Source organism: Eptesicus fuscus, chromosome 3 (assembly GCF_027574615.1).
Source record: "Eptesicus fuscus isolate TK198812 chromosome 3, DD_ASM_mEF_20220401, whole genome shotgun sequence".
NCBI classification, from domain to species: Eukaryota; Metazoa; Chordata; class Mammalia; order Chiroptera; family Vespertilionidae; genus Eptesicus; species Eptesicus fuscus.
The window spans coordinates 13,768,848-13,781,051 of record NC_072475.1 but is presented as its reverse complement, the minus strand read 5'-3'; positions in this window follow the sequence as shown (position 1 = coordinate 13,781,051).

Below are 12,204 nucleotides of genomic sequence, written 5' to 3'. Positions count from 1 at the left end.
AAATAGTGCTAATATTTAACTTTTAAAAGAAATGTCTTTGAAGATGTTTGTCTAGCAAATTTTAAGTGTATATGTATATATTTGGAACAAGGAATCAGAAGTCTGGCATTTTCCTGCCACTGAGAATGAATTTTAACTAGATTTGCGCTGCCTTGAAGGGATCCTGTGTTCTGTGAGATATCTAAGCTTACTAATTGATCATAAATAAACCAACCCTGTGTGAGGGTTTTCTGAAACTGTGGAAGATCCTTTACACTGCGAAGATTTGATGGCATTTTAAAATGCCAACCTTAGCCAATGTAGTTAGTTAGGCATACTTAGACTTTCTCAGAGTAAAAATAAGGTTAAAAAGAAAAATAACTTTATATTATCCTCTGAGGGCATTAAAACTTTAGTGACAGAACCAAAAAATACAGAGCGTGACACCAAAAAAATGCCTTTTGAACTTTAGATTCGGGTCAACATACTTCAAAAGAGACTTAATACTGTAGCACTTTCTTGCATGACACATCCATGCACTCCAGTCTAGAGCTGGTAGGATTCGTGAGAATTGAGGTGATAACCCAGCAAAAAATGGAAGAAACAAAGGCAGAGGCTCTGAGACTGTTTATTCTGAATGCTTCTTTAACTTTCAAGTTTCCTTTTTATTAACAAATCTACTTTGCTTCCTGATTCTGAGTGTAGTGTGTGATGATTGCTATAAATTATTTAGAAAATAAAAAAATGTATTTTAAAACTATGAAATCCTTCCATATTTCTATAATACAGAAATGAACACAGTTGTTTTTCTTTCAGTAATCTCTTTTCTTATATTATATATAGTGGTAATGAGTACAAAAAATAATTTTCACTCTCATTTATTTTTAATAAGTGACATTAAGCTCCTCCTCCCTGGCTCCTACCATCCCAGTCTGGAGTCTAGCTTTGACACATTTGCGCAGAGGTGTTAATTTGAAAAATTCATATGGATGTCTGAGATGGCATAGGTATCAGATTTCAAAGTGAGTTGGGAGACAGGCCAGAATGAAAATTTCCGAGGAAACAGCTAAGTCTTATCTTCCGACACATTTGAAAATACTCACTTGGAGGATATAAGAAGAATTGAAAAGGGATTTTGAAATTGTGTGATTCTGAAGATATGATCTTGAAGAAAATTATTGCCACGCTCTGAAACATCATCCAAACCCCAAATCAACTGTTGTCCTCAAGAAATAAGGGCTAAAGATGATTTGTGAACCCAAGCTTAATGTTAACGAGGGGGCCTTTGGGGAGAACACTGCTGAGCTAGGTGGCCAGCAGTGATGGGCTGACCCAGGAAAGATTTTCACACTTTCTTGCATGTAAGATACCAATCTTCTTAGGATATATTCCTAAAAGTGGATCACTGGGTCAAATGGCAGTTCCATTTACAATAGCTAAGATCTGGAAGCAGCTTAAGTGCCCATCAGTAGATGAGTAATTAATAAAAAACAAAACAAAACTGTGGTACATTTACACAATGGAATACTATGCAGCTATACAAAAGAATAATTTCTTACCCATTGAGACAGCCTGGAGGGACCTGGAGAGTATTATGCTAAGCAGAGTAAGCCAGTCAGAGAAAGACAAATATCACATGATAACACTTATATGTGGAATCTAATGAACAAAATAAACTGACAAACAAAATAGATCCAGAGACATAGAAGCATGCAACAGACTGATGATTCTCAGAGGGAAGGGGGTGGCGGGGGGGAAGGATTAGCCAATGAACTTGTATGCATATATGCAAAACCCATGGACACAGACAATAGTGTGGTGAAGGCCTGGGGAGGAAGAGAGAGTGGGGAGGAGGAGGTCAATAGGGGGGGGGGGGAAATGGAGGACATCTGTAATACTTTCAATGATAAAGATAAATTTAAAAAAATAAAGGAAGATTCTTCTAATGAAAAAAATTACAATATAGGAAAAGATGCAGAATAGAAAGAAATGTCTTTTTCTAAGCTCTTTATCTAGCACTGTCTTCCCAGAAGAACCAAAAACAATGCTTTCACACACAAAAAAAAATATTAAAAGGAAAATAATTCTAATGGATTACAAACTCCTTGACATGTGGCTCATGTGGCCAATGCACAAATCTAAAGTGATTCTCTTCATTTATTTTTCAAACACTATCTTGGATGCCACTTACCACATTTTTTTTTTTTTACTGACAAAAGAATGTTTCACAGACACTATTGTCTAACATAATAACAATTGTAAAATATTGATGAAGCTGGAAGCTCAAATTGAGCACAGCCTCTTGCGGCCTTAATCTTTTCTCATGCTTCAACCACTAGAGCTCATTAGAGTTGCTGATTCTCTCTCATCTATGGGTGAGGAAAGAAACCATGTGTCAAAGGCTAAATCCATCTGTGGTTTGGTAAACAGGGTTGTGGAAAGCTCAAGTGCACAAGAGATGCCTCGCCAGATTTCTGCTTGACCACAACTATTAAATAGCAAATATACAGAGTTAAGATGTTTGCCCCTGACAACAAAACAATGAACAGATATTAATGACTGACCTATGATCAAAGGATGGTAAAATACGCCAATCGCCCTCCCGAGTTTCCCATTCACTGTCAAATTGCACAAAAAAGTAGCAGCTTTAGTCCCTTGGACTGGAAATACTTTATAATTCGAAAACATTTAGTCACTCATTATTTCTTCATCATAAAGAACTGTGACCTATTCCATGACTGCTAGATGTTTTCTAATGAGCAACCATTTAATTTTTAGGAAAATAGAAGTTCTTTTCAGGTTTCAATAGAAACAAAAGGTTCAAAGTACTAAATTTTCATTTTAGTTCAATATTTGTGAGGAGGAACATACATTTAATGCTACCTTATGCTAGCATCATCCATGGCACATGGGACAAGGGTGATCACATGGTAAATATAGTCTAGAAAGTGAAATCTTTCAATGTAGTGAATGTGAGAGGCATTAATCAATGCAAAATTACAATGATGAAAAAAGTCTTATAACAGAGAAGTATATGGAACATTAAAAGTTTAGTAAGAACAGCAAGATATACAAGATTATCTTACATTAATCTATAGTACAAACTCAAGTGTGTAAAATGGTCAAACTCAGAGTTTAAATAGTCTGCTGGCTGAGACTCTCTCTTAATAATTAAACTACTAAAACTTTGTACATTTTTATTACATTTTTAAAGTTTTGGTAAGAAGGTATTATATTTAAGATTGTGAAATTATATATGTTTCAAAAGTACTATGTTTTATCTCCTTATTAAAGTGAATAACTTGATAATACTAGAAAAAGAAAAAAAAAGAGCACAAAGAAGACAAAAATGTAATTCCTATTTTCTAACACTAGTATGTACATTTGTAAACACTTAAAAACTGAAGTTATTGCTAGGCTGGTGTGACTCAGTGGTTGTGCATTGATCTATGAACCAGGAGGTTGAGGTTTGATTCCCAGTCAGGGCACCTGCCCAGGTTGCAAACTCGATTCCCAATGAGGGACATGCAAGAGGCAGCCAATCGATGATTCTCTCTTATCATTGATGTTTCTCTCTCTCTCTCCCTCTCCCTTCTTTTCTGAAATCAATAAAAATATATTTTAAAAATAATATTAAAAAACACAGAACTTATTGGGTCAAAATATTAAATATCATTGGTTTATTACAGATTCCAAGAAATAGAGTCTAGGACATAAAGCTTGTATATTTAATTAAAATAGGAAATGGCTACAAATCCCTCCTTCTGCTTTGCAATGTGATTTTCTTGTTGCTCTTCTCAAGAGGTAGAGTTTATTTTTCTACTTTGTGGAATCAGGATTGGTCTTGTGAGTTGTGTTGATCAACAAATGCAGTGGAAATAAGCATATTGTGGGAATTCAGATTATAAGCCTGAAGAGGACTGGAAATTCCCACGCTCCACTTTTGGAAAAAATTGCTCTGAAGCCACAGTATAAATATTCCCTATCCATCCTATTGGATACTTATAGATCGTTAAGCAGAACTGCCTTAGCTAAGTTCCTCTAGAACTACTATCTGACTACCAATTGGCAGTCAGCAATGAACACCAGACATGTAAGGTTAACACAGAACACCTAGCAACAGTCGTCCCAAGATGACTATGACCTTACAAGTGACTCCTGGCAAGATTTGCAGGAGATTTGCCCATCTAAACCCGTTCCAAATTGCTGACATACAAGATTAAGAGTAACTGGTAAATCTCCAAGACATTTAGTTTCTGAAGTAAAATTAAATCTGTCCAGGAGAACTGATATAGTCCCTTTGAATAATAGCTAATAATAAAAATAGCAAGCAATATTTATTGGTAAGCAATGGGCTAAACATTTTACATTTATTGCTTCTAATAATCCTCAAAGTAATAAAGTTGGCACTTTTCTTATCTCAACTTTATAGATATTGAAACATTAAGAGATTCAAATGTTGTCTAAATTTCATAACTAGAAAGATGTGCAAATAAATCCAAACCCAACCTAACTTTTAAGGCCATATTCTTAACGAGTACAGGTATTGCATCTTGTTTTTCCCTATTGTCTCATAATTTCCAAATATATTACCTATAAGAAGGAATAAAAACATTGAAACTTGAAATAACACTGTAACTTACAGTGAGAAACAAATCAAATGACAATAGTCTAAAATAAGATAATATTTTCCTTATTGGCTCACATGGAGATTCAGAATGCCTTCCTGGTAGAAGTTTCAATAACTGTGCCTATAGGAGAGGAATGTTGGTTTATCAGCAGAGAATACATCATTACACAAAGAGCAACTGCTCATGTCTAGCTTGTCAGAAGACAGGGATGGTGGTAACGAGGGCATCCTCGGAATGTGAGAGTATATAAGTGATGAGCTATAATTACTTAGAGTCATCAAGATGTTCTTACAAAAAGAAATAACAATAATAATTCAGCAAGCATCAGGTTAGGATAAGAGGACAAAATTAAAAATATAAACCAAGCCCTGACCAGTTTGGCTCAGTGGATAGGGCGTCAGCCTGTGGACTGAAGCGTCCCGGGTTTGATTCCAGTCAAGAGCATGTACCTTGGTTGCGGGCACATCCCCAGTGGGGGGTGTGCAAGAGGCAGCTGATAAATGGTTCTTCTCATCGATGTTTCTAACTCTCTATCCCTCTCCCTTCCTCTCTGTGAAAAATCAATAAAATATATTAAAAAAAAAAAAAAATATAAATATATAAATATATATATATATATACCAATATACCTCCTAAATATGGTGTTACTACAAGAGGGAATGAACCAAAGAGCAAATATACACTATTAATATTTTTCAGATAAATATTGCATGTGTATTGATTGAACAATACATAAAACATAGCATATCCCCTTTTACTTTTGAAGGATTGCCGAAGAACAAGCATGCGTGTTATGCATTTTACAAGCTTGCATATGAGAAGAAAATGAAAGGGTGCTTCTCAGGACCAGCTTCTGGGCTGTCTGAATGTTCCTCTCCAAGATTAAATGATAACATTTATTAAAAAGAATATTGAAAGACTTGGCAAGAACATTTTGTGATCTATGAATTTACAACTTTAGTAAATGGCATTTTAAGTTCACCTTTGAACTATCTTCTCTTAGTGCTCCATAATAGCACACAATTATGAATTAAACATGACCCCTTCCTTTCTCTCTAGTATACACACAAATACATGTATATTATCTATACAATATACACATATCTCTCTCTATATATAATTATTTATTTAGGCTATTGCATTTTATTTCCATATACCATCAGCAAACAAAAATTAAATGCTTAGAAATGCATTTTAAAAATGTACATAACAATATAAAATTATAAGTATAAATTTAGAATGAATTTAAACTAAAGATGACAGAGCCACAACATATTCATGGATTGGAAGATTTAATGTTATTATGTCAGTTTCTCTCACATTTATCTATGGACTAAACAGAATTCTAATAAAAGTTCTAGTTAAGCCTTTTAAAAGTAAAAATAGAAAAGGGGGTTATTAAATGTATCCTATCTAATAAAGAGGAAATATGCTAATTGACCCTCACACTATCGCAAAGATGGCGGCACCCACAGCCAATAAGGAGAGAATATGCTAATTATGCCCCACTTTCAAAGATGGCAGTGCCCACAGCTAATAAGGAGGGAATATGCTAATTGACTGCCACACCCTCAAAGATGGTGGCATCCACAGCCACAAGATGGTGGCACTCAGTTCCCACAGCCCAGAGGATGGCAGGGGCATGGCAAGGCCAGGCCCACCCCCAGGGGGCCTTGGCCGCTCTGCGCACCTGCCTCTGGTGTCCCCCAGTCCCCTCAGCCCCCCAGCCACCCAGAGCTGGCCCAAGGCACAGGCAAGCCATGGATGGTGGCTGCCCAGCTGATGCCCAAGGCGTAGGCAAGCCTCAGATGGTAGCTGCCCAGCTGCCCAGGGCTGGCCTGAGATGCAGGCAAGCCTTGGATGGTGGCTGCCCTGCTGCTCAGGTCTGCCCGAGGCTCAGGTAACCAAGGCTTGCGCTGCCAGCAGTGGCAGCAGCAGAGGTGTGATGGGGCATCGCCTTCCCCTGATCGGCGGGTCACCTCCACCCCTGAGGGCTCCTGGACTGTGAGAGGGGGCAGGCTGGGATGAGGGACCCCCCCCCCTCCAGTGTATGAGTTTTCATGCACTGGGCTTCTAGTATAAAAATAAAATGAAAGTAGAATAGGTTAAACAATTAAAAAAGACTAAAACACAAATAAGACACAATAAGTAGGATGGCAAAACAAACAAGAAAAACTGACACACCAAATATTAATGAAAAGGTAGTTGTCAAAGACTCTTATGCATTGCTGATAGGAATGTAAAAAAATTATAAATGCTTTGGAAATAAGTTTTTCAGTTCAATAAAATACATGCATATTTTAGATAATTTAGTTGTTTGTTTTTGTGGGGTTTCCCCTAAAAGAAAGGTGATTTAAAAAAAGGCTGATTATAGTTTTCTTTATTCTAAATAAGGCAAATCTAGAAACAAATGAAATGTCCAACAATGGAGTGTTTATAGCAAAATATTAATGAAAACATTGATTTAAGTGGTCCTTGAAATATTATCAGCTTTTTCGTTTTATTCCATTGAAATATTAACTGGCACATTGGAATATGATTTTTAAGCTGTTACAAATGTTTTTAGGTCAAGCTATTATGAAAAAATTCATGAGTCCTTGCATGATACAATATTGGAGAGCATAATGGATGTTATTCTGAGTGCTACCCTGAGTTTTTATGTTCCTAGTCAAGCCACAGCAGTATAAAGACATCACTCAGTGCTACTCTTATCATTTACTCCTCCCACAGGAAATTGCATTTTAACTTTAGGTCATTGACCCATTTATTGTACCTTTCATTTTTATTTCCATTGAAGAATAAAGTCAGACATATTAACTTGCAATTTCTCTAAAGTCACTTATTTTTTCTTTATTTTCATACAAGATCTTTTAAAGCACAATATGGAAAGCCCCAACAATGTATAACTACATGGGTAATCAAGTAATCTGAATTTTTTATAATTAAAAAATATAAACATTAGTTATCTCATGGCCTTTTACAAACCAATTCAATTGTAGAAATTTAACATTCACTTATACACACTGCCTTAAAAAAAAAAAACATGAAAGTTCACAGCAGCATAACTATGACAGGAACGTTAAGTATTCTATACACTTTCTAGCAGAGAAATAAAGAAATAGTTGAATGTCTATATATAAAATCTTAAGTGACCATTCGACTGTTTGACCATTAGACTGGTAGCTATGATGCACACTGACCACAAGGGGGCAGATGCTCAATGCACAGGCATGGAAACATGGAACAGACTGATGAATCTCAGAGGGAAGGGGGGAGGGCAGAAAGAGATTAACTAAAGATCTTATATGCATACTAGAGGCCTGGTGCACAGATTCATGCACCGGTGGAGTCCCTGCAGGGATCAGGCTGGAACTGGCAGTCTGACATTGTGAGAGGGTACAGGCCAGGCTGAAGGACCCCACTGGTGTATGAATCCGTGCACCGGGCCTCTAGTAGATACAATAAATTAATGAAATATTATGCAGCCTTAAAATAATGAAAGCATAAATACGTGAGTAACATAAATAATCTCTTAGCTATAATATTTACTAAAATTTGCAAGATATATTTATTCCTCTCAATACTAAAATAATGCATAGGTATAAGAATATATAGATTTAAATCTCTATTAGACATAGTTTTGGGTCTACTTTATCCTATTTGACTAAGTAAAAATACCCAGAGACAACATATGTGCTTCGATGATGTACATTCACAGAAATACTTTGTTAGTGGAAAATTACATAGAAAAATAAGGAAATAGAAATTTGAAAATTTTATTTTGGGAGGAAATAAAGGAATTTTCTGGGGGTTTTTTGGGCCTTCAATATGCATCAATTTTTTAAAAATATATTTTTATTGATTTCAGAAAAGAAGAGAGAAAGAGAGAGAAACATCAATGATAAGAGATAATCATTGATAGGCTTTCAATATACATCTGTTGATTTTACTATTAAGCCAATAGGATTATTTTGACAGATTTGTAACAATTTTTATTTTGTCTTTATATTTTTCTGTTAAATATTAAAAAATATCTAAATCAACTAAAACAACATGCACACATAATTTCATCTCTTCAATAGTTTAACTCAATCTCTCAGATATTACATGCCATATGTTTGTTTAATATTTATGGGTGCCCCAATTATTAAATGTTTTATGAAAACTATCTATATATATATAAAAGCCTAAGTGACCGTTATGACAGAACGACCAGAATGACTGGTCGCTGTGAGGTACACTGACCACCGGGGGCAGATGCTCATTGCAGGAGCTGCCTCCGGTGGTCACTGTGCTCTCACAGCCCGAGCGCTGCTCAGCCAGAAGCAGGGCTCATGGCTGGCGAGTGCAGTGGCAGTGGTGGGAGCCTCTCCCGCATCCACAGCAGTGCTAAGGAATGGTGAGCTGAGTGGTAAGGAGTGAGCAGGCAGGCAGGCGAGAGGTTATGGGCGAGCAAGCAGGGGTGAGCAGGCAGGCAGACGAGCAGTTATAGATGAGCTGGCCGGCAGGTAAGTGGTTAGGGGCGAGCAGTCCTAGATTGCAAGAGGGATGTCCGACTGCTGGATGTCCGACTGCAGGGATCGGGCCTAAACCGGCAGTCAGACATCCCTTGAGGGGTCCCGGATTGCAAGAGGGTGCAGGCTGGGCTGAGGGACCCTCCCCTCATGCACAAATTTTGTGTACTGGGTCTCCAGTGTTTTATAAAATTTTCTAACATAATCACTAAATTTTGATTGCATTTTTGTCACTTATAACAATTTATTTTATAACATATTCTCATTTTGTATTTAGTTTCCTGGCATGATAACGATAAAGAGAGAGAATTAAGTAAAAACAAATGAAGGAGTAACAAAATCATGTAACAGATGGAAGAGGAATAAAAAAAATGTCTCAGTTTAATTTAGGAAGAAATTTGAAAAATTACTTTGAAAAAGTACATTTTTTTCCTTTTCTTTTATTGGCAGTTGACGTAGAGATCTGTCTGAGGTGGCCTGATAAATGGAGACTACAGGAGGCAAACTGTACAATTTTTCTTATCTTACAATCTGAAGGCATTGCCATTCTGCGTGGAGGGCAGACAGAGAACCAATTTCCCCTTTGTAAGCATATCCTCTCCTACAAAGCAAGGCCATTACCATGATCTCCTAGGACGTAAAAGGGAGAAAACAAATCTCAAAAAATGACTTACTTGTAAAAGATGATAAACAAATAAACATACAGTATACATGGATATTTATAAGGTGAACGCATGATTAATCATAAGATATATTATGATTTTTTAAAAAGAATAAGAACTCTAGAATCTTACAAGTTGAAATACTGTTATAGGCACCTCTCACAGACACCAGAGAAGTGTTGTTGGACAGGACAGCCCCCTCAGCCATTGGGAGAGGGCTGTCCCCCACCTCGGTCCTTGTCTTCTCATGTAAATGAATTTATTTATATGAGAGACCTTGACTGCGTTGTGAAAAGCCAATTTATTAAAGCAATGAAAGCATGCACCTTTATTGAAAAAGCAAAGCAAGCAAACCTATACATTTGGCTTATGAAGCACAGACGAGCGCTCAGCTCATCTGAAGAGCAAGTTGGGTGGGGGCCGAGGCGTTATGTACCCTCCTGTCTATCGGCTTCAAAATTCCTCTGCTGACTATTTTAGTACAGATTAATTCTCAAGGTCCCTTTTAAAAAAAAAAAAATTATTGTGGCCGACCCAGAATTCATGAAAACACCTGGCAGCTTTATCTTGCCAAGCCTTGAGACGGCTGGCTTCTCTGCTTAGGGAGTAAAATGGCCCTTTTTTCTCCTGTCCCCTCCCTTTCTGCATTCTCTCATTACGGAGGTTTTCAACCATTTGCTCTGTGTCCTTGGCTGGGGATGATAATGGCTTGTTAGTTACAAGCTGGCTGTAAATTGCCCACACTGTTTGGCCTTGTGTTAGCTTTCCTGTCTCGGTTTCCCTAGTTCTCCTGCCCTGGAATCCTGCAACAGGTTTAGCTGGCCCCAAGGGTCACGTCCATATTTCCTCCTTCCTTTCACCCCCTGCCCTGTCTGCCTAATCCTGTGTCTAACTCCTCTCAATACTAAAAGCTAAAAGAAACAGAAACTCTTCTCTAAGGAGCATAAATTATCGTGATTAGCTCACATAAAAGGATGTCCATAAAAGGACACATTGGAGGCCCACAGAGCAACCTTTCAAGGAAAGACTTGGAACCAGAGGGCTAGACTCCCTTCCTAGGCATGTGCTAAATCTTCTCTCTTGACAATTTTCTTTCCTATGATATTAATACAATAGTGACTTCTTTATAGAAATGTATGCGTGTGAAATAAAATATAATCTCTGTACAGCATTTGGAACAGAAATTCGCACATGGCAAGTACCAATTTTAGTTATTATTTTCATTGTTAATAGCAGCAGTATCAGCAGCAGCAGCAGTAGGAAGAATAGTGTAGTAGTCTAGATAGTCATAATCGGTAAGAGTAGTCATTAGTGCTCAATAACGTCATATAATATCATTTTTCCCTCTTTTTTCCCTCTGACATATTACATGTTGTCTTCATCCTCTGCCTGCTAGCGAAAATCCTAAAGAAATAGCCAGGCATTGTCTTGTTCAACATTGCCCAGAAAATTTGAAAGGTCATCCCTTTCCTGGACTTGATTTTGAAGCAAGTATTCTTTCAGACAGATGCAAGGCGGGTCTTCATTTTTGGTAACTGATGACATTCTTATGTCTTTATATATTTCTGATGTCTTTCTTGGATCACCATTAGTCTGATGACATATGTTTTACTTTGGGGATTTATTTTTGACGATTATATATTTCTGAAAGCAAATATTATTATCTTATGGTAAGCAGCTTCTAAAATGGCTACCGATGACTCGCTGCCTCTTCAGCGAGTCATCGGTAGCCATATCCACTCCTTCCCTGCCTGTGAGTTGGACTTTGTGTCTTCTAATAAATAGAGTACGGCACAAGTGGAAGATGCAGTTTCTGAGGCTAGGTCACAAGATGTCTGTGACCTCATCCTCTATCTCTATCTCTTTCAATCTCTCTCTGTCTCTGTCTCACTCACTGTCTCAACCTTGGCTCTGGGCAGAGGAAGTTGCCATGCCAGGAATAGTTAAAAAAAAAATATATATATATATATATATATATGTGTATATATATATATGTATATATGTATATATATATATATATATTATTGATATCAGAGAGAAGAAGAGAGAGATATAAACATTAATGATGAAAGAGAACCATTGATAGGCTGCCTCTTGCACATCCCCTACTGGGGAATAGAGCCTGCAACCCAGGCATGTGCCCTGACCAGAATCAAACTGTGACCTCCTGGTTCACAGGTCAACGCTCAACCACTGGGCCATGCCAGCTGGGCATGCCATGAATAGTTTCATGGAGAGAGGCTCACCTGGGAAGGAGCTAATGTCTCCAGTAAGATCCAGCGAGGATCAGAGGCCTGCTGATCGCCATCTGAGTGAGTGTGGGAGAGGATTTGTTCCCTGGTTGAGTCTTGCAGCCCAGACAGAATGTTGATGGCAGCCTTCTGAGACCCTGAGCCAAAGGCTCCAGCTAAGGCACAT